This window comes from Pogona vitticeps, chromosome 4 (assembly GCF_051106095.1).
Source record: "Pogona vitticeps strain Pit_001003342236 chromosome 4, PviZW2.1, whole genome shotgun sequence".
Lineage (NCBI taxonomy): Eukaryota > Metazoa > Chordata > Lepidosauria > Squamata > Agamidae > Pogona > Pogona vitticeps.
In genome coordinates this window covers 42,082,382-42,106,322 of record NC_135786.1, presented here as the reverse complement: position 1 = coordinate 42,106,322, position 23,941 = coordinate 42,082,382, and the positions used below count along the sequence as shown (strand labels likewise).

General features: G+C 39.4%; 1 long non-coding RNA gene across 1 annotated transcript; it reads right to left on the bottom strand.

Moving 5' to 3' along the window:
* Positions 1-235: 235 nt before the first annotated feature.
* On the bottom strand, positions 236-6,769 carry LOC144589184 (uncharacterized). The gene is made up of 2 exons (XR_013545138.1): positions 3,495-6,769; positions 236-2,308 (listed from the first exon to the last, which is right to left on the bottom strand). It is a non-coding gene; the product is annotated as an uncharacterized LOC144589184 (long non-coding RNA).
* Positions 6,770-23,941: the final 17,172 nt, after the last annotated feature.

The following is a 23,941-nucleotide window of genomic DNA, read 5'->3' as shown; positions in this document are numbered from 1 at the left end:
AGAAGACTCTTTTATTCAGATTCACTGCCTGCCATGCTTTCACAGCAATGAAATCAGAGACATAGGAAGGCAGGACTTTTTTTAACTTTTAATCTTTATTGCATTTTTAAAAGAAATTATAAAAATAGGTAAGTAATTATCACAATATTAGCACACAGCCAAAATAACTTTCTGTTATCTCTTTTGCAAAACAGCAAGTCTTTAACATTTTTACTTCCTTATTTTCCACCAAACATTTATTTTCTTTGCAATCTTAATAATATAATACTTTGTTTTTACTTCTGTTGAGAGCAGTTCTGCTTCTAATTTAAGCCTAAGTCACTTGGAACAGGTTTAGAATCTTTCCTCCATTTCTCTTTAAGATAATTCTTTACTTCCCCCCATTGGGATTCGTGCTCCGTTCTACTCTTTCCTTTCAGTGAGTCTGTTAGTTTGTCCATTAATATTAGTTCCTGTAATTTTATTAAACAATCCTCCACCAAAGGTTCCTCCTTGTCTTTCCATTGTTTTGCCACTTGAATTCTGGCCGCGCCTAATATGTATAAACAAATTTTTGTCTCTTGTGTTGAGTTTAGCTTTACCATATTGAACAAAGAAGTTTCAGGTTTCATCTCCATTTTTATTTTTAAATCTTTGGTGATTATTTTTTCTATTTCTTTCCAAAATTTCCTAATAAATTTTCAACCCCATCACATATGATACAGTGTTCCTTTTATTGTCTTACATCTCCAACATTTATCTTTCTCATTTTTCTTCACCTTTGCCAATTTCTCTGATGTAAGTAGGACCTGAGTGCTCCCACACTTATTTGGCATTCCTTAACATTAATGATTGAAGAGGGCCCATGCAAAGCACAAAATCCATGTTTCTGGAATCACATTTCTGCATTTCTGAAATCTAGTTCTGCAATTTAGTTGTGGATACTTTTTCTGTAATCATAATTGCTCTCTGTTCACTAAAGTTACATTAGGATTATTTTGTATTTAGATAAGAAGACTGGAACAACATAAGACTGAGGCCCTGGCCACACAATGGAAATGTTTTCTAGTTTTTCTGATACTTTCCATACCTCTGTTGCCCTGAAACATGGTCACATTATTTATATCCTGTGATTAACGTCCCAAGAACTTTTAGCGGTACTAATTTATTTCCTCTAGTTTGAATCATGCAGGAATGCATATTTTTGACATATACTACAACTCCATCTCCCTTTTTATTCTCTCTGTTGTTTTTGATCAGTTTATATCCCTCAATTGCTGTCTTCCAGTCATGGGAGTCATCCCACCAAGTTTCAGTTATTCCTATCAAGTCATACTTGCCTTCCTAAATTAAAATTTTTAGTTCTTCTTGTTTGTTTCCCATACTCCTGGCATTCATATACAGCCATCAGAAGGTGTGTGATTTGTGGCTTGTTTGTACATTTTTATGAATATGATGATGATGATGATTGTTGTATTTATTATTGTGATTATTATTGTTAATGTTATTATTGTTGCCCTTTTGGTCAGTTTGGTCCATTCCTTTTATTGTGTGTAAGGCTTCATCTACCCTTAATTCTGTGCCTGCATCTCCCTCCCCCTTCCAATTCAGTTTAAAGCCCTCCTGATGAAGTTCTTCATGCTGTGGGTAAACACTTTCTTCCCAGTCCTTGTTAGATGCAAGCCATCTCTTGCTAGCAGCCATTCCTCCAGGAAGCTTAGCTCATGGTCCCAAAAACCAAATCTCTTTTGTCGACACCACCTTTGTAGCCAGTCATTCACCCAGAGGATCTTCCTTTCTCTTTTGATTCCTCTTCCAAGGACTAGTAGGATGGTAGAAAAAACTATCTGGGCCCCAAAGTCCCCGAGTTTCCTTCCGAGAGCTTCAAAGTCAGATGTGATTTCTCAGTAGCTCTTCTTGGTTGTGTCGTTTGTTCCCATGTTTACAAGAAGAAAGGGATATGTATCTGTAAGTTTTATGAGTGATGACAATCCTTCCATCACATCCCTTATCCATCCTCCAGGGAGACAGCATACCTGGTGAGTCCATGGATTCTCCTGGCAAATTTCAGTCTCAATTCCACGTAGGAGGGAGTCCCCTGCTACAACTACTCTTCTTTCTGTAGGGTGTGGGTTCAGCGATTGTATTATGCTGCACTTCAGCCCTACTCATGTCTTCCTCTGGGGGTCTCTTCTTTGTCCTGTCTGACAGACTCTTCAAGTAACTGAAAGTGGTTTTGTAGTTCCACCCAGAAAGAGTATCTTCTTCTTCTTTTGCTCTCTTGCTTCAAGAGGCAATTTAGCCTGCTACCACTATTACTCACTCCAATCTGGGAAAGAAAGAAAGAAATCCAGCTAATGATATTTTCAGAGGACTACTGCCCTGCCCACTTCTTCTCTCTTCTAAGTGGCCACATCACTGTTAGTGAAATTTACAATTGAAAACTCAATTGTCTTCTCAGGATGCAATTCTTTTTTAACAACAGCCTGAACAATACACGACATATTTTAAATAAAAAAAAACATGATAAATCCATCTATGGTTCTGCATCCCATGCATGTGAAGGAAAGTGATTCTCCTTGTCTGGCTGACCCCATCTTATTGCATGGTTTTAACAGGGCAAGGTAACCTTTAGCTGACATCCTCCGTAATAAACCAGACATCCACCAAAGTGCACTTATTAACCCATAATTGAGCCATAAAGGGCTGGGAGGGAGGGGAGTTGTCTCTATAATTATAATCTGCACCACCATGTTGTCTTTTAAAAAAAGAAAAGAATTAAAGGAGAATTCCAGGATGTGCAATTGATCTCTTTCCCACAAGTGCTGTCTTACTTTTTTCCCTGTGATTTCCTACAATTTTCTTAGTCTGCCTAGAAATAGTAATAGTGGTATTTATTGTCAGAAGACAGGCATGTGTGGGATGGATTCCCATAATGCAGAAAACTATAGTATGTTAATGGTCCAGGTGATTTTAGCTGTGCTACAAGGAGAAATCTGAAGATTGTGGCATTATCTTATTCTGATCCTGAACTGAGGATGAAAGCAGATTTTACTTCAAAGACACAGACCCATTTACATACATGATTGTAAAAGGATATTGTGTAAGCAGTCCCCATCCAGCAGGTCCCACTTCATGCATCTCACACTAGATGGGCACAATAAGATAGTTCCGCCAGTAGGTAAAAACTACTATGTGATCACCACCGATGTTGTGATTTTGACCACAGTTAATTTTAATTTTTTCAAAGTCTAAAGTTAGTACAAAGCCCCAGATTTGGATTGGGGACGTGGTGTGGGAAACTTCTGCTTAAAGGTTGTAGCTGCATTCTGTTCCAGTGATGTGCATACAATCCTGGAAGGAAGTAGCAGCTTTCGCTTAGAGGTAGTGCATAAGACCAAAGAATTATTTCAACCAATCCTAGTGGCGATTAGGTAACTAGTATCCTATCTGAATTCTAATAACATACTATGTATCTCATGCTAAGTCAATAAAAAGAGCTCTCAGAGCCTTACCTGCAGGGCTCCGCTGGTTCGGACATCCGTGTGGTAGACTCCTTTGTTCTAAGGCAATTAGCCTTCCTTTGTTCCATGATCACGCACAACGTGGCATAACAGGCAGTTATTTTCCCCTGCTGTAGTCTCAGTACAGATTGTCCTTCTGAACCAGAAATTTTATGTAACATAACTGATCAGTAGACTCAAACATAGCTCTGTTTTGCACTATAAACTACTAGCGAGGAGGGTGTGATCTGGATAAGGATTTCTGCAAGGAAAGAGGAAGGCTAAACACATAATAATATTAATTGATATACATGTACCATTCATTGATTATATTAAAAAAAAAAAAAACTCTGTCCCGTCATATATTATGATGATTATGGCAAGGGCTAGAAAGTTCTAGTGACCCAGGAGCAGAGATGGACACAAATAAAAAAACAAACAAACCAGGAAATCCATCAAAAATCATTGATTCATAGATTCGAGTCATTCCAAACTGGATGACCCAAACATTCCTGAACCAACAACTCTTTTTTTATTTAATAAACTTCCTGGTTTGTCTGTTAAATGGGATTTGGGCATGTTTGGTGTGAGGCAGATGCATGTGCACAGGCATCAACAACTCAGTTCTTGGTTTGTTCAGGGGAAAAATCATAAATTTGTGGTTCATGGTCCATGGACTTCCACAAACCAAAATACACCACCATTTTGGCAGTTCCCACCCATCTCTATACAGGACCCAATTTAAGAGGGAGATGATTGAATTGGCATATATCTGTAAGTTCCAAAGTGGTTTAAACAGTGACTGTGCTACACATATACATTAATAATAAGCTGGTTTTCACAACAGTCCTGTATGCAGCTAAAAAGTTATTTTCATTTTCTTAGACATGACTAATTCTTCCTTGTCAGCAAGATTAGTTGCTTCTATAGTGGCAAAGCAAAAATATAATGGTTGTGCAGTGGCTACAGATGTTTATCATCAGCTAAACACCCATGCTTCCAGTGACAGCTCTGAACTATATACTTGATCCTTCTGGCAGGTACAACATAATTCCACTACCCACAAAAGTCTCCATCTTTCCAGTTTAGTGGAAGTCATCTAGTTCACAACTGAAGTTACAGAGAAATAGATTGGGCTCTAATTCGAGTACCAATGACAACTCACTCCAAATCCTTTAGTGACAGCTCACAATGGCTTATATGGATGTAAATAGCACTGTGGAACAAATAGTGGCCTATGCTATCTCTCAATCCATGGGCCATATCACAAGACTCAAAAGCCTTTTCCCAATTCTATCTTTTCAACCTGCAGATAGAACCAGAATCTGCAGCAGTGCCTCCAATACTTTTCTCATTAAGCCAGTCCAATAGGATGAGTGATGACAGTATCAAATACCATTGAAAATCCAGTGAAAGCAAGAGGGTAGGACTTCACTACTCTAGCAGTCAAGCAATACACTAGGGTAGTCATGATCAGTTCAGTTCCCAAAATTGAATGTGGATGATTCAGAGGGGGACCCATTGAGACTCACAGATGGACATCACCATTTAATATAGATAATTGGGTTGACTGTCTGGAGAGTGTATGTGAATTTTATTTTATTTAAAATATAGTTGGACTTCCATTATTTCCACATGTGTCATTTGAGTATGATAATATTATTACATTTACTGAAATATTAATGAAGTTAGAAAGTCTTAATAAATGCCTGCTGACTGGAAACATGAGCAAATTAGCACATGCTCCACTGCTGCTAATAATGTCTTCCTATTTCTCGTTCCCCTACCTGCGGGGAGGAGGATTCAGTGAGAGCTTGGGTTTTATAACCTTTATCCAGATTTTTCAGATCCTGAAAAATAAATGAGATATCAGCATTTAGAGATCCGATTCTCAGTACAGATGCGCAGCCCACGCTCCTGAGAACTCTCTGCTTTTAATAGCAAAGGTTAAACTCTGGGAGAAAAAGAAAACATAAGCAATGTTTCTTCCCACAATTAGGGAATTAATGACCACTAAGAGTAATATTTTTAAATTTTCTTTTTTTTTTCTTTTTGAAAATTTTTAGACCTAGATTGTTTAACTGCCATATTGATGTACCACAATTAGGGTCATGTGGGGTTCTGACTTTTTAATTTGTAAACCACCCAGAGTACCGTGTTCACTGGAGGGACGATATATAAATCCGACAGATAGATACATCCTAATGAGTTGCGCACCCGGCTATGAAGCCAGAGTTTGGGAGTTCAATTTCCCACTGTGCCTCCTGAGATAAAAATCAGCCAGTGTAGCCTGGGGCAAGCTGCACAGTCTCAGAGTGTCCCCAGAAGAAATGAATAGTAAATCACTTCTGAGTACTCTGTATCGGGAAAGGATCACCATAAATCATAATTGATTTGATGGATAATAATAAAAATTAAATACTGATGGCCAGCGACTTAGAGATGAGCTTAAAAGAGAATCCTATGGTTATATTAGCTGCAATAAATAAACAGAACCTCTATGTTCACGACAATGTGATGGGACTGCCCTCCAAAAGGAGGGCAGATTTCAGTCTGTATATATTTTATTGATTGATTGATTGATTGATTGATAACAATTTAAGATATTTTTTAAAGAATTTTAAAAATATTCTTGCCACCTAGAGTGGTCTTATAGACAGATGGGCGGGGTACAAATCAAATCAAATCAATCAATAAATTTCATAGACTGAAAGGGTGAAAGAAGTACTAAAGCAAATGAGTAAATATCAAGAACTCATAAGGCAGAGGAAATGCAGGAAAAAAGAGAGTATTTTGGTCATAAAATGAAATAGTCATAGTCATTCAAGGCAAAATAAATGGAAAAAGAAGTGTAGGAAGGAGAAGAACCTAGGAGACCGGTTTGGATGAAGAACCACACTGCTTAGAAATGGGCACCAACCACAAAAATGGTGGTTTGTGGTGGTTCATGGCTGCTCATGGACCACCCAAAAAAAAAAAAAAAGAACTATGAACTGGATCATTTTAATAAGGTTTGTTAGATGGGGAACTAACCCCCACAGCCTGCCCTCCACCCCCTTCCCATCACCTCGGCACCAACCCATTTGGTCCTGCCACCTCCTCCACTTCCCCCCCCATTGCTGTAAACAGGCAATCTGGTGATCTGGCACAGTGCTGGATATCCTATTTGGAACCTCACAACCTGTCTCTCCCCGTCCCACTTCCCTCATCACTTCCCTACCTGTTCCTGCTGCCTCCTCTTCCTCCATCACTGCAAATAGGTGACCCACCATTGCAAGGTGCTGGATCACCTAGTTACAGCTCCACAGCCTGCCCACTGCCCCAGTCACCTCCCTACATGGTCCTGCTGCCTCCTTCTCTTCCTTCTCCTCCATTGCACCACTCTACATCTTGAGAGACAGCAGCCAAGTTTCCCTTCCAAAGCTGGGCCTGCTTTCTCTGTGCATGTACCTGCTTCTCAGCTGATAGGCACCCAGGAAGGAAAGCTAGGCCTGCTGTGTCTCAAGATGGTGAAAGATGAAGAGGAGGAGACAACAGGACCAGGGAGGGTGGCAACGGGGGCATTGGAAGTGGGTGGGAGAACAATCAGGAAGTTTGTTAAACTGTAAAAAAAAAGTTTGTGCTTCAGGTTGGTTCAGGTTCACTGGTTTAGATCAGGGGTCTTCAAACTTTTGACCCTGAGGGCCACACCAGATACTTTCAACACCTTAGAGGGTTGAACGTGCATGGGCACATACGTGTGTACATATCTGCATATGCACACACAGCCTTGCCTGCACCTCCACCCGCCCACACGGATGCCTGCGTGCACTCAAGCACCCACCCACCCACCCCACTCACATAACTTGCTATATTTTAAGAAGAGGTTGACAAAAATGAAACAGGTTGAAAGATGGTTAACTAAGACACCATGTGGTATGAAAAGCAAGTTCTGGGACAAAAGATACTATATATCTTCGAGAAGGAAAGATTGAGAGGTCAATTTCATAGCACTCCTCGGATGAATCAAGAATTGTCACACAGAAGAGGACAAAGAGCTGTTCTCTGCTGCCCTAGATAGTAGGACAGTATCTAATGGTTTTAAGATAAAGGAGACAATGTCTTAGTGGGTTGTTAGGAGAAATATCTTGATGGTAAAAGCTGTTTGAGGACTGCACCAATTAACCTAGAAGCTTTCACTCTCTGGAGAAGCTGGAAACACATCAGTTGATGATGATATAGCTTTGAATTTCCTTCACTGTGCAAATGATTGAATTATTATTCTCTGTGAAAAGGGAGTCATTCCCTAAGATTCTGTGGAAAGCAATATACCACTGAAGTTGAAATACTGGACTCAAGCAGCAGAAAAGAATGTATCTTTATTTTTTGCTTCTGAACCTTTCAGAAGCTGTTGACAAGTCCTACATCCTACTCCAGAGGACAGAAAAGAGAGTTTTCAGCAACAGAACAGGTTGATTCAGCAAAAAACAAGATTGTATCCCACTTGTTTTTAAAATACAGGCTATATGCCAGCCATTTTATACCCCATCCCCAAATAAATGAACATTAGAAATGTGACGAGAATGTTTTTCATATTCAGAAGATAGACTTCATACCAAATTTCTGAGGAAGCAAAATGTGTTCTACCTCAGGCTCTAAAGAAGCTTCATGGGGCTTCTGTTCTGCTTCTAAACCATGTAGAGTCTGAAATATATAGCTAACCTCATCTTATTCTAATAGACCTTCTTTGATAAATTGTGGGCACTCATTCTGTGGGGAGAACGAATGGAAATATCTGTGGTGATATATGCTATTGGTGATGGCAGACATTCACATTTAGAAATAAGCACGTAATAATAATGCCACAACAAGATTCAGATCAAAATGCTGACAGCTTTGTCTCTGTGCTGCTCAAGGAAAGGTATAAATAATGCTAGGAATTATGAAGTTTGGTAGACAGCAGGAAGGGTATGAGCAGAGGCACATTGTTCGGTATTAGGCTGTTGGAAAAATTATTCAATAAACAAAAAATAAGACTGATGATCAAACAATGCATTAATTAAACACTGTGGTGGTACACCATCATTTTAGATCATGTATTCAAATCGTCTTGGAGGAATAGAATAAGGGTGTTTTAGAGGGCCATATGAAGAACCCTGCTAACAAATCTATGTCCCAGTTTCCAGTACTATTATATGCAATGTAAGCTTCTGAATTTGTGTGTGAGAAAAAATGACAAAAAAGCAATCTCACATTTTAAACATACACCATAGTACTATCATAGTACAGCAATAAAACTGAGTCCAAAATTCTATTGGCATAAATTTGTGGCAAGATGTGACACAAATTGTTAAAATAGTTAAGGGAGTGTAGGGGAAAAAATCCTGAAAATATACATTTTATTTTAAAAATGAGGTTTGAAAAGCAGTTTACTAAATAAAAAACCACTGCAAAGCAGTTAGCCCCTGCCAATCCTGAGAGCAAGGCAACTGTATAACAGCATTCCTACATTTTTTTATTCCTACTTCTCACATTCCATGTTCCAATTGTCTGTGTTGTGCAGCAATGGACTTTGCTTTCACTTCTGTGCATGTCAGCCACTATACGCGCTTTCGGCTTCAAACTAGTTCTGTTATTAGTGACAACACTATTTGTAGTTGTCCTTTCCTCTTTGTCATGAGTGCGACCGAAGATCTGGACCCAGAAGGGTTAATTGTGGCTAAGGAGAATGTGGAGAGATTGGAAACAGCTGAGCAGCCTCCAGGTTCTCCCTCCACAGCAGACAGGCTTCAGGGCAGGCTTCGGAAAAGACTCAGGGAAAGAAGAGCAGAGGATCGCTCTAAAGCTTTCCACAGGGACCTGTATTCACCTAGCCCCGAGTACTAGCAGAATAGAGAGCATTCCAACAGCTCAGGGAGCTGCTTTAGGATAAAATGAGCTTGAGCTTCAGTGAAGCAAGAAATTTCGTGGAAGCAAGGAGTCAACATCTTGGCTGGCATCCACGTCTCTTGTTCCTGAACTCTGGACCTTGACCCTGGACTTGCACTGGTATTGAACTTTGGACCTTGGCCCTGGACTATGTACTCTGGACTCTGACTGTGTATCTGACCCTGGACTTTGATTTTGGACTGCACTCTGTAAGTTTGTTTTGGAACTCTGGTTTGCATTCTTGGTATCTCTGACCCTGGACTGGTTTACTGGACTTTAGCTATTGTAACTGCCGGGAACGTGACACTCTTCCACAGTAGCTGATTGAGTACTTTCTAACCTGGGAGTCTCATATTCCAGCACTATCTCTTGCTTCATTTTAGCCCATCTCATCATAGGGTTTTCAAGGTAAGAAAAGTTCAGCAGTAGTTTAGTATTGCCTTCTTCTACATGGCACTAAGAAAAGTTACCTTGAGTGTCACAGCCATTGTCTATGAAAGATCCTCCACCATCTTCACCTTCAGCTACCATTGCTACCAAGTAGCTGCCTCCCTGAAGTTCTTCTGCCCACATCACTATTGGAACTATTCATTTTGTTCTGCTGATGCAGCTGTTACCCCTAAAGATGGTGGACGCCTCTTAGACCAACGCCTCAGCTGTAAACATTCTGTCATGGGTGACCCTAGTAGAAGCCCAGATTTGTAATAGACTCTGGTCTCCTGATGGCATTGCTCTTGGCTTCTCTGACACATTCAGATCCTCTCATCACAATAAGGTGGGGATCCAAGAAAGAGAACAAAAATAGACCATTAAAATAAGCAGTACAACAACAATAATACCCAGACAGGTAGCCCTATTTTCTTTCAAAACATTTTCTTGTCATGGTAGTCCTACAATGAGTTTTTGCTTTTGAGTTTTATCCACTACTCTCTTCTCTGTTTCAACCTTACACTTCTTCCAACCATGAGTTGCTCCTGTGGGAGATGGACTGCTTTTTGCACATAAAATAGAAGGGCTGTTTAACTATATATGATCAAGCCAAATACCTGTATTGAATGTAATTATGCTATTTCATCGGGGGGGGGGGCATTTGGGATGCTTCATGGGACTTGGGTGGTTTGTAGAAATGACCTTAGAGGTCTCCTCTTTGGTGTACATAGTAAGGGCTACAGAGCATCTCAGTAAGTTCAGAAATGTCCTGCTGTGGACATGTTCACTGCAGCACATACGCCACCTCTGAAATCCATTGGGTTTGAAAGTCACCAGTTTAGCTGCAGCACTGAGCAACTGATAGTAAGACCACTGAGTATTTCCTTGTTTTCCTGGTAATAGAGATATGGGCTGGAACAGGGGAATATCTGCAACATTCAGATCTGAAAGTATTTAGAAGAAAAGAAAGCCATGTGTCTCATTTCTGCTGATTCCCAGCTGACCTTGCCAGATGTTGCTTTTTAGGTTAAGCTCAATGTTACATATTAAGAATCCTTAAATAAATTAGCATATATAAATTAACATTGTTCTAAAAGCAATGCTGTCACAATATAGCACGGATGCTTAACTTTGTAGTAATCTCTCTTGAGCTGCTGCTGAGATATTGTCTTAGAAATATGAAATAGACAGAATAAAATGTAGAATTGATTTACAAGGAACGTGAGCCATAGCACGATGCTAGGATCAAGCAGTGATCCAATTAAATACTTGTTGATGCATTTGCATTAGTGTGAAATGTCTAAGCCAATCAATTATTTAAATGTACTGAGAATCTTATCCTACAGTTATTAAACATGCTGAAATAGTCCTCCATTCATAACAATAATAAATATTATGGATGCATGCTTCTAAGAACACTGTATGATTTTAGAAATAGTTGCATCACAAAAGCTGAGTGACTATGAATATGGATAAGCACAATTGTATATTGTGGTGCCATGGGACAAAGTTTGATGGCATTTCAATATTTCGTAAGGGGGAAAATGTAATATATGAAAATTAGGACAATAATTTACTACAAAATGTATGCTTGAATGCTCAGTCATTTTTGCAATATGCTAAAATTATCTGATAACCCAGAAAAGTATTTGTATGGCTTGCACATTTTGTAATAAATGCAAATATCATTGGCCCTCAGGGGACGGGAATGCCTCTTGAAATCTACTTCACCTGGGATGAAACCTGAAACCTGCTGCCCCAACTAACTTTACAATGCTTCAGCCTCCATTTTGGAACTTTAAACAACACTGTCAGGCCCATCCAGTTTGTAACACCCACCCTGGTTAAGAATCCTGCATTTACTGTCCACCTTGTTTGCAGATTGTGTAAAAGAACCACATAGCTTTTTTCTTTTTTTCTGGCACATCTGGTTTCTTAGTAGCAAAGATTCTTCCTTCAATTCTGTAATCTATACACCAAGGTCAAACAGAAATGGCACACAGAAAAGCAGCTCCTGAAGCTCTCAGTAATAAACTCTATACTAATCTGTATTAGAAGAAGATATTTTGCTGAACATGTTTGATTCTCACAACTGGACTTTTTGTATCTCCTATCCTTTGCCAATTAATGTTCTTGGTTTTGTGATTGATTATCTTAGGCATCATTTACACATATGATTGTTCCATCAAGTAGGTCTCCTAAGCATACTAATGGATTTCAGCTTTTAATGAGACATGGACTATTCATATTCATTTATCTTGGGATATGAATCATGGTTTCACAGGTGCCATGGAGGCCCACTCCCTTCCTCCCAACTCACCAGTCGCTGTGCAGTGCTCAAATCCTTTGTCATTGTCACTGGGCCAATCCAAGAAGGATTCCAGCCGGCACCTCCCTGCCAGCCAACCACCTATTAGCTGAGAGGACAGACTCCCTGCCCTGCCTCCTCACTGGAGTGGTCAGTTGCATGGGGAGGTGGGGAAGTGCTGGCCAGGCAGAAGCCTTCCCAGACAACGCAGGACCTAAGTGCTGTGTGGCAACTGGTGAATGGACTAGCCAGTTCTGAAGGGAGGGAATGAGCTTCCGTGGCACCTGTGGTGCTGAGACTTATGTTTGTATCCCCAGGGATATGAATATGAATAGCCCATGCCCAACAGCAGGCTGCTTGTTATGTACAAATAGGCAATTAGTGGCTATTTCCCTTGGAGATGAACCAAACATGAGCTTCTTTGGACTCCATGTAGAAGTGATCTGCTTTTAAATGTTTCTGTTTAAGGTAACCAAAATAAGCCATGTCCCATATTACAAAGGTGCCTCATATCCTTTTCATACACCTAATTGCATGGGCTCTAGAGACAGGCATGAATGGCACAATGATGGTTTGTGGTGCAGCTACACAGAAAGCCCCCCTTCATGGGCTTGAGCACCTACCCTACTTGCTCTGGGCCTCCTCCTCCCCTCCACTACTGCCTAGCTGAGTAGGGCTGTAGGCTGTCTGGGGTCTATTTTCTGCCCTAGTGCTTCCTGGGAGGCATAGGGTATTGTGGAAAGTGTAGGTCTTTGAAGGTTCCCTATATGTAGCCCAATGGGCAGCAAAACTACACTTCCCAAAATACCCTAAGCCTGTCAGAAAGCACTGGCGCAGGAAGTAGGTTCCAGACTGCTCTACCCAGCTGGGCAGCAGGAGTGGCACTGAGGAGGCCTGAGATGAGTACAGTAGGTTCTGAGGGCCATGAAGGGGAAATTTCAGGGGTGTGTGTGTGTGCAAAGCAAAATGAAATGCCAAGAGTGAAAAAGATAGGTGTTTTGTTTCACTCCATGCAAGAGCGGTTCCCCAAACTGCCCACAAAATGAACTGAGTGTTGTTGTTGTTTTGGTTTGTGGTTCATTTCATTCCCATCTCTAATGGACACTCTTTCCCCTTTTGCATCTGGATGTTTCATTGAATCAACTTCAACCCTAGATATAAAGTAGTAAATCCCATTTCCGATTTATCAATAACCAGTAAATGTCCCAGAACGTGCTGAAACTTTATTCAAAAGAAACAACTGGAAAATAAACTCTTTTTTGAATCAGAAAGCTGCCAAGTAACCTGGAAGCCCAAATAACATAAATGATGATGGATTTCTTTTACTGTTTCAATATTTTTGCAGAAAAGGGAAAAGGCTGCTCTTGCTGCTACCTTCCATACAACTGATCTTCATACAGAGTTTGGGCTTGCTGCCCGCTGCCATTCCTTTTCCTCTTTAAAGAGATTAATCTTCCCATACAAAATCCCTCTGTTCCTGAAATGGCAGAAGGAACCAAGTCAGATAGAAAGTGGAGGGGCCTGCTTGAGACATGCATCTTCATAAAACTAGCCCAAGAGGACAGTACAGAGCTATGTATCAGATGTTGCTCTGACTAATGAAAGCAGGTATGCAAGGATGAGTTCAGTGGAGGATGCTCTCCCTGACTAAGTACTTCTCTGCACCAAGTCCAGATGGCAGGATGTTCTTGAACAAATTTCTAGCTTCACCTTCATGAATCACTGGTTGAGGACATTGTACACCACTGAACAAAATTACACAGTTTTTTGTTTATCTGTTCCTTTGCTTTGATCAGTTCACAGATCTATAGAAGGTGTAGAAATTTTGACATAGCAATAAATCATTGGTCCTTTTCCCTAAAATGGGACTTTCTCCAGTTCCTGTTTTACTATCTAGTTAAAGCACTCTTTAAGGGTAGATGTTACAGTAGGGTGAATATTAATGGAGAAATTGGATGTCAAGGTGTTTCTATGCACTTCTTTGCACTGAACTCTATTAATAAGGACTCAACTTTAGGATTAAAAAGTGGTCTATTAGTAACACAGTATTGAGTATCTTAACAATACTTAAGAAATAAATTTCAGCACATTTAAAGTTTTCCTATGCACATGTTTACTTCACACAATCCTGTCAGATTTATTTACTGAGGTGATGTGAGCAATAGCTTTGTCAATTCAGCTAAAAACTATCATCATCATCATCATCATCACCTCAAATGTCCAAAGATTGTACAAACAGATTGCAAATTTAGACATGATAGAGTGACAAAGTGAGTGCACTGGTCATTATGCAAAAAAATGTAACTTGTCGGCCTCCAAAAACCTGTGGGAACATCAGGTAGAGAAGGTATCAAATAATGAGGAAGTCAAGATTTTGTAGGATTTCCGGATCCAAACGGATAGATACCTTGAACATAACACTCTAGAGATAGTAGTAATAGAATGATGAAATGTCTGGATAATTGACATTGCAATTCCAGGGGATGCCAGAGTTAAAAATAAAGAATTGGAAAAATTAACAAACTACAGAGACCTGGCAATTGAAACATCTTGCCTCTGGAAGAAACACACCTCAGTGGTCCCCGTAGTCATTGGGGCTTAGGGAATAATATTAAGAAATTTCACACAGTACTATAAGCAGTTGCAGATCTCAGCTTATATGTATGCTTGTATGAAAGATGGGTGATTAGTGTGTCATCTACAGAAAAAGACAAAAGCCCATCTCACAGCCATAAATACTCCACTCCCAAGCCAACTACACCAGAGCACAGAGTGTGGTCCTCTGAAGATGCTGGCCACAGAGACTGGTGAAACGTTAGGAAGAACAACCTTCAGAACATGGCCAAAGAGCCCGAAAAACTCACAACAACTATTAGATCCTGGCCGTGAAAGCCTTCGCGAATACATTGATCCCCATAGTAGTTTTCTAAGCAAATGCAGCTTTGGGCAATGCAAGCACAGTTGTATATTCATCAGGAGACATATTAAACTATTATCAGCATTATTTCTCTCTACAGTGAAGGGAGTGCATGTGGTGACTTGTGCCAAGATGAGCCAAGCAGATGGAAAAAAACAGTATAATACACAAATGAGGGGCTAAAAAGCATAGTGATGAACCAGTGGTTTAATCTCTGAGTCTTCCAAGTTATCTAAACAATGCTTTAATGACTAGAATGTTTATTTCAACTAAATTATTTTATTTTCTTGTATCTCTGGAGTAGAATAACTCACTACAGTAATAAAATATGGTTCTTTCCAGCTTTGCAGTTCTAAGATGATGATGATGATTATGATGATGATGGAATGATTTTGCTTTTGTGACTGAAAGAGTTTTATCTCAAATATCCTAAAAGTGATAATTACATTAATAAAGTAGTAAGATTTGCAGTCCTAAAGTACTTTAAAACTCAAAATCAATTGTGATACAGTCATTCCACAGAGCTGGATTCATTGAATGCATTGTTGAACTCCCTGAATAGTGTGTTAGTAAAATTAAGTAATTAGAAAGATTAATGCCTTAGTAGAGCTATAACCTGGGCAGAATCCAGATTCATTAGATTTAATTATCTTTTCCTGATTTAAGTAATTTGTATTCAGCTGTCCACAGAGAATGTGCAAAAGCTTTCCACTGGTACTTGGAGGAGGGGAAATGACACAGAAAGGAATAGAAATGGGCTGATGTAGCTTAAAACGAGACTGTATTCAAGAAATAGAGGAAGCCTGCCCATTCTGAGGAACAAAAAGATGATGATATTCACAAGAGCTGTGAAAAAATGTACAGAAATAAATTGAAAGTTGTGACAATAGAATTCCAGTTACATGAAATCTGCAAAGTACCTTAATATGAAGATTCTATATTTCGCAACCCTAACTGGAAGTTTATGCTATGGGCTCACAAACTGCAGTTTGCAAAACTGTGGTTGGCATATATGTGAAAGCACAGATCTGAAGTGTTCTTTGATTTCAAACCATGTTTCAAATAACACTTTGTGAGCCACACATGTCTGTTTTCTGATCAACTTCCCTTTTACATATTGCTGTAGATACCGCTTAATCCATAATCCAGATTATGACATTCTGTAAATATGGTCTCAGAGTTTACAAGAGTGCATCAAGAGGTCAACTATAAAAGTTTAAAATGCACTAGATTAGTAAAGATACTGCAATCATATCAGAAACAATTACTGTAAGCAAGACCCGGTACAGTCCACAAGTAGGAAATGACTTAAGAAATTAGGTGGGGAAATGACACTTTTACAATCAAAGGGACCATTTTGGTTATCACATACTGGTGCTACCCCACTGGAATCAGTGAAACTACCCTCTTGGAGGTGGTAATGGAATCTCCATCTTCATAAATCATTGTGATTATATAGTTTTAGTGAAGACAATCCTCAACCGCATCCAAGTCCTGAAGCAAACAAGCAGTGTTAAATGCTCCCGTCTGTGGATGTGAGCTGTCAACCTGGCTGGTACCAAACATTTCATTCTGTTATTTCAAGGCATCCTGGGTGCAGCAGTGCTGACAATTGAGGGAAATGAAAAGGTGAGAATGCATTATTGATTAATTACTTAGTTGTCTCCAAATGATTATTGAGCCCGGCTGTGACTTTGACAAATTACTCTTCAATTTTTGTGACTGATATCCAATTTGAATAATGCAGTTTTCCCATCCTCCTGTCAGAGGGTGACAGTGAATATGATTTCAGTGGCTCAGAAAAGGCAGATATGCCATGTTTAGGTAATGGATGATATTTGCCAACTGTTAACAGGGGAGAAAAATTAATTAAAGGCTGTGATATTTTGCTTGAAAAGAACACTGGGTTAATTAGTTGAGCTGAAAGTAAAACATCAACTTTCTTTCATAGCTATAACTAACAAGCAGGTTCGATGAGACTGGGCTGAAATTTCAGACAGTCGGATTGTTATTCTGGATAGGCACCCAAGTAGTAAGGACTTGCTTCAAATTCATTGGAATCCGAGAACGGATAGACTTGTTGATCAGATCTGGGAAATGTCAAAGCAGGGCTCCTCTGAAGTAGAGCAGATCTAATCCTCAAAACTCTTGAAGATTCCTTAGCCCTTTGTATCTGAAGGTACACAGATGCCCAAAAATTGTGTCTCCAGAATTGATGTATTTTCTCCCTCAGAGCTTGGAAAAGTTTCTTTTATGAGCTACAACTTCAGAATCTCTCAGCCAGTAAGCATGCTGGAAAAAAGGGTTTGGGAAACTAGTTCAGAATAGATACTTCACAACTGTAGTTCGAAACACTTCTCTAAGCTTTGCCATCTCCTCGGGTTCTTGTTTAAGGCAACTACCAGAGCAGGAAAAAGAGGGAGATGATGGGATGGCATTTCATGGTAGCATTTTTAGCTTCAAGGCTTACTGAATGGCTTTATTGAAGCCCTTCAAATGCATTGTTTTCCAGAAGGGATGTTGAAATAGTGTTGCCTAATGTAGTAAATTGCAACTACAGTAGGCAATTTGATGGAACTTATAAACTCAACAAATCCCCAATATTTTGATGAGCCTACTTTAGTGTAACTTACTGTGCTAAGCAACAGAATTTATAGAATCAAAGGCTTGAATCAGTGTTGGTTTCTCCAGGTTTCTATTAGTTGTGCTTCTCAAGTATGGGAATATCAGAACTGTTTGATGTTGTCCATGTAATATGGGAGGGTGTAAGACTGGCTGCTTGCTGCTAAAATGCTGCATGACCAAGTCCTTTCAGCCCATTCTGCCTCCATCATTGTATCATCCAGTGCACAACCTTCATCCACCCATCCTATTTAATTTCCCATCACCTTGGTACCACCACAAAGAAAGTAAAACCAACATTTTAAATGGTTCATCATTCATCATAGCTACCTAGCCCATGCACTTATCTTCCTTCAAAATTGGTTTCTTGCCTCTGACACATGTTTCCCCCCATAAATGTTGCCCCAGAAGGCACTGGGAGGAATGAATAGCTTGAACACTCCTATCATACTCAAAATTTGATATATCTAAAACCACAAGGACTTCTATTGTGCATGCATTTTTCATCACAATTGCCTGTACAAGCATGATGGAAATATCTGCATCCTTTTTTAGACATTTTGCTCAAAAGCTCTCTTCATTCATTCTTCTGAAACTGATCAGAGTAAATCCTTCCAAAAGGGAAAACTTTTCTGCAAGTCTCTTCTAATTTTGCCATTAACACTTATCTTTTAAAACAAAATTAAAGGCACATAGCACAGTTATTCCTATACCTGTTCATCTGAAATTTAGGAGTTGTACGAATTCCTTCCTAATGGGTAGTTCCTTCCTAATGGGCTCCTATGCACCAAAATGTCAGTGATATTCTAATAATTTCCCAGTGATGATCAGCATGAAGTGCTGGATTTTTGATCTGAGAACAAAATTTGGAGTAGAATCAGACAGATTATAAATTGTTCCAAATGGAACCAGTTGTTTTTTTTTTCCCCTGAACTGGTCCTGAAATGAATCTTGTGGCTGATGTAGAACGTGCAATGTATGCCTCTTGCCCTTCTCAAAGAGCACCCATGCAGCCTAACATGAGAAGTTGTGGCCACTGTGAAGCTGTCACCAACAGTAGACAATGAAACAGGCCCACAGCTCCTCCTGTTCTAACTCATAATGTTCATACTCCAAAAGGTTTTGCATGATGTATGCTGTTAGCATGTCTTGACCACCACTTTCTCTTTGTGCCAAGATGAGTTTGGCACGGGGCTCAGTGATGACATGAGGAGCTGAGATCCTGCAGATGTTTTTGGTCCACTGGTCTGATTGGCCCTAGCCAGCACCACCAATTGTGAGAGATTATGGGAGATGTGGTTCAAAAATATCTGGAGGGTCACAATTACATACCCCAGGAATATGTAAAAATTTTAATGCTGACCATTAAAAAAATTCTAGTCAGCAATTATTTGATTTAATTGTGTTTCTGTGTCACAGATTCCATCAAACAAAGCAAGCATGAAGTGGATTATTGGCCAGTTTTTTTGTAGGAGTGGTCATTAAGGGCCAGCACAATTCCCCCATAATGTTTAATGGAGCAAAATTAAAACAGAGCTTTCATCCTATATCAGAAGCCTGAAGACATTTTTTTTGACCCATTGTCTTAGCAAATAAACATTTTTACTGTGAGAGTCCTCAGGAAATGAATAACTGGTCACATAATAGCCATAGTAAACAATATGAGGCAATGCACATGCCAGAACCCATTACTTTTCCCAGCCCAACACCCCATTTCAAAGAGACTTCTGCAGCAGTGATGAACTCCGGGTGCTTGAGGTTGGGTTGAGTATAAAAATATGTTTTTCAAAGAATTTTCTCTATGTGTATGTCTAACTAGTTTCTGAAAAATGACCACAGTAAAATAAATGCAGCCGTAAATTCTTCTTCTGACCATTTGCTAGTGGCTGAAATTGAATCAAGTTACTCAGAAATGAATATTTACTGTTACTTTACATCCACAATGCCATAAGGGTTTGGGGAGGAAGCACATCCTAATTGGGCTTGCTTGTTTGTTTGTTTTTGAATTTAGAACACAAATGTCACAATAACATTTCTGAATATCCATCCCAAAGCACATAATGCCTCATTATTCACAAGTCACCGTGACAGGCATGGTTTATGTAGGGTACTAGTAATTTTCCATCAGGATGGAAGACACATGGTTGCTTCCTTCAATTATTAGAAAAGAAGTAGGTCATAGGAAATAAAAAAATGCCTGAGCATGTTTAAAATAGACCTCAGCGCCTCTTTTGCTTGGTTTCCTCTGCCATAGAGGAGTCCTGAGAGAGTTTTCTTTGACAGATTTCAGCTGCTTAATGTCCCAGTGCTGAGCACTTAGGATAATAACCCACACATGGAGACAAAAATCTATGGTATTGGAATAGCTTAAGTCTAAAAGCACACACACCATCAGCCAGCAACTGAAGGAACAACAACAGCACATACACATGTGCAGGCATCCTAAGTTGGCTGGGTAAATTGTTGTTGTTGTTGTTGTTTTGGATTTCTTCTACTAGAGCAAGTTAAAAGAAATAAAAGTCCAACAAGGATTGATTAGATATGGATATAAGTGTAGACCGGATATATCTTATATGCCATTTAAACATCACTGGCTAAAACCCAGTAGTAAGTCATAACTAGAGTAGGCCCACTGAATCAATGGAACTTATAGAGGAGTTAAATCATCAAATCCCCACTGAGTCAATGGACCTTCTCTTCTCATTGGATTTCAGCCACTATTTGTGCATAAGCTTTATCATTCATGTGGCCTTCCCTCCAGTCAATTAAGTCTTTCTCCTTTTTTATTTTCTTCGCTATTCCATCTTGGTAATCCTCTCTTTAAATTAATTGTTTTAAATTGAAATTTAAATTGTAATTTTATGATTTTATGTATTTTTATACTGTTCTGTTTTATTTTGTAAGCCGCCCCGAGTAGACATGGTCTAGAGGGGCGGGGTAAAAATCAAATAAATAAATAAAGAATGATATGTTCTCTTATGAGCTCTTACCACTTTTTGAGAAGTTCCAGAAAATGTTTTTCTGGAGAGTACAAAGTTTTGAAATATTCTGCTTTTTATTTTTTTCCCCCTTGCTACTGCATTTATGGCTCCTGTGTACTTTATACTTCTGGAGAGATAATCAGAAGGAGTTAACTCTATCTACAGATGCAAGATGAATGCCTCGCGCAACGAAAAACTCACAAGATGAAAGCATTTTGCAATTTTTGGTGACTTGCAAGACAAATTTTTCTGTGGCCGTGCTTTGCAAGACGAATAGGAACACATTAATTAAATTTCAGTGCATTCCTATGGGAAACTGCACTTCGCAAGATGAAATTTTCGCAATACGAAATGACTCGTGGAATGAATTATTTTCATCTTGCGAAGCATCACTGTATATGGATTTGTCTCAATGTGCTGCTTTGAACTGCTTACTCTGATATATGTCCAACTGAATAAAATGTACGGGAAATTGCTACATTTGTATTTATTAGGAAACAGACACTAGTAGAATTACTTTCTTAGACTACAGATTCCAGCATCTCCCTGTTGCTACAATCATTGATTGTTCTGATTAAGAGATTCTAGGTGCATCACAGAAAATTGTCGCTTATTTTTATGGACCACAAGAGTACATGGCTGCTTCATATAGTACCTTCTTATAATTTTATTCTGGAAAAAAACACACCCTGTAAGGTAGGTTTGGCTAAGAATTACTGACTGACTCAATAATGTGAGTAGACAGGGCATGGCTTTTAACCTGCTTCGTCCCTATGTTCCAAATCCAACAGTCTAGCCATTACAATATCCTGGCTTCCTCAAATCCGTGTTCACTGTATACATGATTACAGGGTTAAAATATATTGGTGGAAAAATACTGCAACAATTAATGCATTTAACTTGCATAATGTTTTTTTTAAAAATCCTGCATTAATTAGTACATTTTGCACAGTATCCAAATTAGACTCTAATTTGAATAATATGCAAATTAGCCTATCTAGAATAGGGTAACAGTATTTTCTGCCACTTTAAAAAAGTAGTGACAGTCCTTGCCCCTACTTAACTCAATGTGTCCTGCTTTCATGACATTGTAAGTGGTGGCCTCTGTAACATCATAGGGGCTCATCTCCATGTCCCAAATTTTGGCCATGAAATCTTAGGAAATGAGATGCAGCTGACCTAGCAATCTTAATAGCAGTTAACTAAAAGTTTGCCAGTTTTACACTAGCTGGAATTTCAGAATTCTTTGCAACTTCTTGTGATGTCACTATTACTTGGATAATTGTGACAATATTATTTTTGTGCAAGGAACAAAAGGCACAACAAACTATAAATATAATTTCTATATCCCTCACCAATGGAGCCCAAAAATTGAAAACATTATCTTTAATAGCTCTTAGGTATAAACCACATTTAGCCAGCTGGATAGCTCAGAGTTAGGTATCTGTCTGAGGAGCCAGAGATTGGAAGTTCAGTTCCCCACTGTGTATCCCAGAAGAGCCAGCCTTTGGGTAAGCTGCATATTCCCAGGCACCATCAGAAGAAGGCAATGGTAAACCCTGGAAAGAGTCATCATAAGTCTGAATTGACTTGACTGCACACAATTATGTATGATAATCACATTTGTCCAACACATTTTCAATGTGCATTAACTCTCACATGAGTTTGGAATACAATATTATTATTACTACCCCCAAACATGAAAGGGGTAGCAGAGGAGTGTGATGGGGTGGCCGATATGAAATTGGAACCAAAGAATTTGTCATTCGCCACATATTATTTAAATCAGGGCACAGACAATGTCATTCTCTCCAGAAAGCTGATGGGTGTAGCAAGGCAGAACTCTGGACAGCATAAGTTGCTTCCCTCTGTAATACATTACACTGTTTATTTTCATTTTCTCTCCAACCCCCCCCCCCCCAAATATCATGGTTGTTTCCAACTTTTCCAATTTTCCTGCATTTATTTAGAGAGAGAGAGAGAGAGAGAGAGAGAGAGAGAAGAATATTAACTCAGAATAGCTTCTTGTCACACCAAGGAAAGTAGCAAAAAATACAGTAACTATGTTGGCTTAAGGCCATCAGACAGGTGGCAAACCTAATTCTTGGCATACAGTACACTTACCCATTTTGCCGTTTGCTACTTTATTTCAGGCAAAGGAGCCAGAGCAGCAGACTGCTTTCTCTGTAAACCGCTGTCCTGAGTCATTAGCATTCTGCCCCCCAATCATACACTGAGCACTTAGCTAACTTCTTTTATCTATTTCTATACCGAACTCTGGTGAGTCTGGGTTATAGGCCCTGCAAGCTATGTATCTTGTTCACACAGATCTGACAACTGGAAGAAAAGAGATTGACTTTCTCCACAGATACCCTTGTGGATTTTGAGAATATTTTGCGGTCAGGTCTATCGGAGGTTATATGTATGAATGTCATTTTCAAAGCAGCAATGCATTTTAAATATATACCTCACCCTCCGCTTTTTGGTTCTTAAGTTTTTCCTTTACCAGCTAAGGAATTATGAAATAGATCCTTCCTCTTGAGGGATAATACCACCCTGTTCACTAAGCAGAGACCATGTATTGCAATGTTCAGAATGACAGAATAGAGCTGAGGAGTCATCTTTAAGTTCCTAAAGAAACATAAAACTCGCCACAAGACCTTGAATCAGTGATTCTCCCTTAGCCTGCCTACCTCACAGGGTTTTTTGTGAGGACAAAGTGAGGAGAAGATGTATTCTTCCTGGATCTCACTGGAGGAAAAGTGGCTGTGTATCCAAAGGTTGGGAGTTTGATTCTCCATTGTGCTTCCTTTACCAGGACTGGACTTGATTATCCATAAGGTCCCTTCCAGCTCTGCACTTCTAAGATTATAATAATGACTCTTGTATTGCTTTCTCCAACATCTGACACTACTCTTGTGCTCCCTCTCAAAGGTAGCAGAGGCCAACCTTACATTCACAGCTGTTTTCTGTGATGCTAGTTTTCTTGGATTTAACTGTTCACAGCACAGTGTATGTTTGCACACCTCAAAACATTCTTCTCGCAAAGAAAGCTGACATGCCACGGAGGGAATTAGTTGCAATGCTAACTTCCTCCATGCTGTGCTCAGAGTTTAGAAATGAACTCTCCAGCCAGGATGGCCATTTTCTGTTCCTGTTCTACATACTGTATAAGGGGCATGTTGAAATGGCAGAGCCTTCAAGCCTATGACATAGTAAAGTCAAGTGACATGATTCTCTGAATCAGGGCTGGGGAACTTGTTACCCTCTTGCTGTTGCTTTGTTTGGAATCCAG